The 6,000-nt window shown below is 42.8% G+C and overlaps 1 protein-coding gene across 1 annotated transcript in view; it reads left to right on the top strand.

Moving 5' to 3' along the window:
• Window positions 1–4,687: 4,687 nt before the first annotated feature.
• il1rapl2 (interleukin 1 receptor accessory protein-like 2) overlaps window positions 4,688–6,000 on the top strand; it is a 536,417-nt gene continuing 535,104 nt past the window's right edge. The window contains exon 1 of the mRNA XM_036127086.1: window positions 4,688–5,804. The gene's annotated coding sequence lies outside the window, so the exon portion shown is untranslated. The remainder of the gene's footprint in view (window positions 5,805–6,000) is intronic.

The following is a 6,000-nucleotide window of genomic DNA, read 5'->3' as shown; positions in this document are numbered from 1 at the left end:
TAACCTGTCAATACCAGTAACCTCCCAACAGAGCTCATAAGTCAAAATAGCCATCCTCTAAAAGATGGACAAAACAGACATTATTAGATTGCAATAAAATTGTCTTTCTGAATGTACACCATGCAAATGTGTAATGCATTTGTCTATCAATGCAGCTTAATGTCATACTGTTGAATTTTTCATAAAACTGAATAACAAGCTGGAAATCTGTATTTTATCAGTTCATCCCTTTCATTTATGACTTGAATTGATTCATAAACGTTAAACATTTCTTTTCACAGTTTGTCAGTTTATGGCAATGTTCAATGGACTATGTTTAGATTTTCTGCAACAGACAAACACAAAGGAGTGCATGTTTGTAAATCAGAAGGACAAGGACTCGTGGATACAAATTAAGAAGATGAAAATGTATCAAAGTTAAATGCTTTTTGCAAGTGCGTTCAGCCTTCTTTAACCTGATACCGCTAAAGAATCTGGTCTTTATACATCATTCATAACACATAGTCTGTGCGTAACTGTGTGGCTGTCCTTTGAAGGGCACCAAGTTTCCTAGAGAACTTTAGTGAACAAACAGAATCATGAGCATTAAACGTCTCACGGAGAACTGTTCAATCCATCATCTGAAAATCGAATCCAGTAAAAGTGGAAAGCCACTAAAACTGGGTTAGGAGTACATTAATCAGAGGATCAACCAATAGACTCAGAATAACTTTGGATGAGCTGCAAACATTTTCAGCTTAGGTGGCATAATTTGTCTAGAGAACGACTGTTAGTTGTGTACTCCCCAAAACTGGCCTTTATAGACAAAGACAGAGCCTGCAAGACAGCTATAAAAAAACTACAGTTTGTAGTTTACAATGGACATGTAGGGAGCACGTGCCTTTAGGGAAACTGTACAAGTGAAGGGAGCTGCTCTGTCAGATAAGTTGATGTGAAGATGGATTCAGAGGAGGTTCACTTCCCAGTAGGACAAGGACCCTAAATGGTTTAGAGCAAACTACTGCTGCAAAGATTTTCATATTTTGGAATTTGTAGCACTCTATTACATAAAAGTCCCATCGAAAATATGTTGTAGTGTTTGGTTATTATGTCACACCATGTTCAAAAGGTATACATACATTTTGAATGCCACTGTCCTGTTGTGAGATGCACAGCGCTGCAGTTGGTAGCGCTGTTGCCTTGAGGTAAGAAGGTCCTGAGTTTGACTCCTGGCTTGGACTCTTTCTCTACAGAGTTTGCATGTCCTCCCTATGCATACCTTGTTTCTCTCTGGGCTCCCTGGCTTCCTCCCACGGTCCAAACACCGACTGCCAGGTGAACTGCTCTATCTTAATAGACATTAGGTATGAGCATGGATGTGCCAGGTGTTTGATCCTGTTTGCCTCTGTGTCTCTGCCTCTCATCCAATGACTGCTGGGTATATACATATATCCCTATCCCCAGTACAGAGGATGATGTGTGGACTGTACTGCTGTTAAATATGCAATGTCACCTTTGTGTCATATCAATAAAGGCCAATGAGGAAGCTCCTTTCTCTCAATGCATATCTTCAACATGGAAGCTACTGTATATTAGGATTACTTGTGTTAATGGGTAAAATGGTAAGGCATGGTATAGCTTTATGCAGGATAAAATGGATGGTCAGAATCCAGTCGGCTCAATTCTGTGCGAAGGGTGTCAATGCAAACTGCCTACGGTGTGAAGAACTAAAACACAAGTCCAGAATAACTACAGCCCAAATGGATCAACCACACTCTGCCTCCTCCTGTTAGCCAACAGAAGTTTATAAAACCTCCTCTGTGATCTAGGAGGCAACTTTCTGTTCCAACTCACACTGCTGTGGCTTGCTGATTTTCAAAGTGGAATGGGATAAAATAGCAGAAATAAATCAGAAATAATGAGAGAACAAATAATGACAATATAAAGAGCGAAAACAAAATCCCCTGCGATGGATTCCATTACCAACTGTCTACAAAGCACTTACAGGTTAATATCAGGTTGGCGTCCTGCGTTAAAAGCCTGTTTCTGACAAAAATAAAGATTAGGCTTTTTTTGAGACACTCAGCAGTGGCTTGATTGGTCAGTGAGAGGGCATAATTATCTGAGAGAAAATGTCTTTTAACTCCCCAAACACTCAGCATGAAATCTGTTCACATTTAGGAATGGAAAAGAGCAGAGCCTGTCAGGGCTAAGGAGCCAAACTCTGCATTGTTGGTATTTTATTTAAGGACAAGTGTTCTGTCACGACTGAATCCCAACAATGTGCACCGCTGTTTTATTCCAAGAATCCACATTGCTTATTTTAACCATGTTCCCTGGGAGAGTTCCCCCTCAAACTAAATTTCTTAGACCCTTACAGCGATTTCAGATCAGAGAACAAGGAGGAGTTTGTTTTGGCTGAGCCACACACATACTAAATGACAGACAGACCGGGCCTGCCAGTAACATGTTTCAACATGGGTTGGGCTGTTCAGGGTGCATTATTGGCCTCTCGCTACCCATGTTGGCACAAAAGTCGAACTTTGGTCTCAACTGACCAGATCACCATATTCCACATGTTTGCTCTGTCCAGTTCACCTGTTTATGGTAAATGTTAAAGGGATTTTCAATATATTTCTTCCTGCCTTCTTTCCAGAATGGCCAGGTTGTTTTGTCAAGACAACACCTACGAGTCTCTGCGGGTCCTCCAGAGCCACCATGGTCCTCTTGGCTACTTCTCTGAATAACGCTGTCCTGGTTAATGCTGCCATTCAATTTTATTGGAGATTGATTGGAGAGAACTTTGTGAGATGTTCTCTGATAAATGTCTGAGGTGTTTACAGAACACCTAGATTTAGATTTGATGAAATAACACATGCTGGGGCTCTGTTTATTTACTAGGGAAGGAGAGAAAGTCAATAGCTTTACTGGAATTCATAAGGGGGTATCAGAGTAAAAGGGGACAAATACAAATGTACTCTCCTCGTCCAAATGTTATGTGTAAAAAAAGGGAAATAATTGTATAATTTTGCTTCTTCATTGCAATTATGGACACATGGATGTAGGGGTCTTATCACTCAAAATCCCAACAAAACGGTGAGTATGCCTGACACATGCAAAAAGGTTCAATAAGTATAATTTTCTTGCAAAGGCATAGTATTTACTTCTGATTTAATGCAAACTTTTTAATTCAAATACAATGAATTTATAACTCCCAGTTATAAATCTGATAAATATCCACAGAAATGTTCAGCTGTTTATATCAGTTCATTTTATGGCTTACAGTCAGTAAAAGCCTACAGTTTGCTTTCTCGTGACTTAATTATTACATACAAGTCCAATTGATATCTATTTTTAAAAAGTAACCCTACTAAAAAGTATCTATACTCAATAGTTGGAAGGTGCTCCTTTCGAAGGAATTACTGCATCAGTGCAGCGTGGTATGGAAGCAATCAGCGTGTGATTCTGCTTAAATGTTTAGAAAGCCCAGGTTGCTTTAATAGTGGCCTTTAGGTTGTCTCCTTCATTGAGTCTGATGTCTCTGATCTTTCTGTGGATTATAGCCCATAGATTCTCTGTGTTGTTCAGCTCAGGCTTGTTGCCTGGCCAATCAAGCAAGCACAACAACAACACAGCTATTAAAAAAAAAAAATGTTTTGGCCCTTCCGCCTTGTGGGCAGGTGCCATGTCCTGCAGCCAACTGTAATCCTCATCTCCATAAAGCTTGTCAGCATTTGGAAGCAGCGCCACTATTCCTCCAGACTTTGGGGCCGTACATACCAAATAAAAAAAATCCTAAATGTAAAAATCCTAAATGAAAAGAGGATTTAAATTATGTATATTTATAATATTATTTATGTAGTTCATTATTTTCACTGTGCCAACAGATTTACAGGTATTAATGCGTTTTCAATATTTCAATCATGAGACATTTCTAATGGCTCACATCACTTGCACTTCAACTTCAGCCTTTCTTTTCAACTTCTGGACAATTTCATTGCATGACCAAAAGGGGGCGACAAAGAGCATTAAAAGCGCTAGAAGCGGCAGCTACTGACTCTCCTTCACACACAGTGCTCTCTCTGTTATCTCCCCCGCTTTTCTTATCGCTCTCCTCTTTCCTACATTCTCTCTCTGTCCTAACTGATTTCCTCCATATGTTCCCGTCTTCAAACAGACAAAACAAAATAAACAAACAGCGTAGTTAAAGTGTATGAAGTCAGGAAATACAACCTGGACAGACAGATGGAAACTCACGCAGTTGAATAAAGAAAGTGTTCCAGGTTGTGTGCGGTGGTGCTGACGGAACAGCTCCCGCGTGGTGTGCGCTGAGAGCAGCGCAGGGACGCTGCTAGGTTCTTGACCCAGTCATCCCCGTTTCTGTCTGATCCCAGCTACAGCAACAGTTCTTGTCCGGGAGGCAAAGCGAACTAACCCACATCTGCTCTCAGGCTCACACTGAGCCGTGGAAGGTTATTTCCTTCGGTTTTATGCACCGTCTTTGCTCTTGCGGACTCCCTGGTAGCACTTTTAATACAATCTTCCGCTGAAGAAGGCAGGTTTGGAAAGAATTCGATTTCTCCTTCTGTTTCCAAAAAATACACTTTTGTCCTTTTTTTATTTCTGACTTTGCAGCTTGAAGGGACCCCCCCCCCCCCCCCACACACATACACACACGCACTCATTCTATCTCTCTCTCCCTCTCCCCTCCTTCTCCTGTCCTCCCATCGGTCTGTGTGGACAAGCCAAAAAGAAGCGGCTCCGCGCTTTGCGCATCTCCTTCCCCGTTCTGCGAGGAGGATTGCAGCTAGATTTATTTCAGGTGGACTTGTTTTTTTTTTTTTTTTTGGAAATCTTTGGTATTTTGTGGACAAAACGGGATAACATTCGGTGGAAAACAGGGGGAGGCTGAGTCCCCTCCTTGGTGACCCCCAAGGGAGGTATTGGAGGAGCAGAGAAGTCAAGAAAGGATGGAGAGTTCACTTTCAAGACATCTAAGTTATTGATAGCGTTCTACAGCTGGACTGAACTGTGTATGAATGATCTGATTGGTTGTTTGGATATCGGAAATTATCAGGAGGAGAACTTGGAAGGTTTCAGCCGAAACCTGCGCAGCAGCTTGCAGCAAACTCCACCTGCGCACCCGAACTGATTACCTGAGAAATGACCGACCCAAACCGATAACTGTCTCGGTGTTTGAGAAAGAATGACTCAAACTTCAAACACACGGTGTGTTTGACGTACTTTTCAGGTGATCGCCGCAGATTAAACAGTATAAAAAGATAGTTTCCCCATTCACTGGCTTCTGCTTGGAAATATTTTCCCACTTTAAACGGTTTCCGGGATTCCAGACTGGAGATTGGAAGTTATTTTTGGTCGCGCAAAGTAGAGCGACTCCTTCCACGCCACATCCCGGACAGGGACAGGAGGAGCGCAGAGGGAGCGCACAAGGTCGCTGACTCACGTCCTCCGTCCTGGAAGTGAGGAGCGGGACAGACGGAGGAGAGCGCAGCGGAGCGGAGGGGGGCGCGTAACTGCGGTTAACTGGAGCGGACTTCAGCGTCTCCGCATCTTGGAGGAAGAGCCATGATCTGATCCCGTCTGCAGCCACTGAGGCTGGTAACGTGTCACTGAGTCTAACTCGCATCATTTGGAAAAAGGGAGCAGAGGAAGAGAGAACCTTTTAAAAAAATATCAGTCAATGATGTTTTGCGACTAAAACCAGAGGACAGAGTCAGAGGTGGGATTATTTCTACACATTTTTCCTATCAGCACTGGGTCATCTGTTCCTCTTGGATTCAGGATTAGTTCCAGCGAAGCGTCAGGTAAGATGTGAAGGGGGGACCTACACTCCATCTGGGGGACACGTCCACTCCACTGGATGCTTGCATGTGATGCGGGGTGTTGGGGCGGGGGGAGGATGGGGGGGCAAACAAGAAGACACCGAGCGCATATTGGGATTGAGGGACATCGTTTGCGCGGTCGCCTGCTTGTTTTTCTTGCATTCTCTGTTAAAATTCC

This window comes from Fundulus heteroclitus, chromosome 23 (genome assembly GCF_011125445.2).
Source record: "Fundulus heteroclitus isolate FHET01 chromosome 23, MU-UCD_Fhet_4.1, whole genome shotgun sequence".
In the NCBI taxonomy this organism is placed as follows: Eukaryota; Metazoa; Chordata; class Actinopteri; order Cyprinodontiformes; family Fundulidae; genus Fundulus; species Fundulus heteroclitus.
The sequence above is the reverse complement of the archived record's forward strand: the minus strand, read 5'-3'. Positions and strand labels throughout refer to the sequence as shown.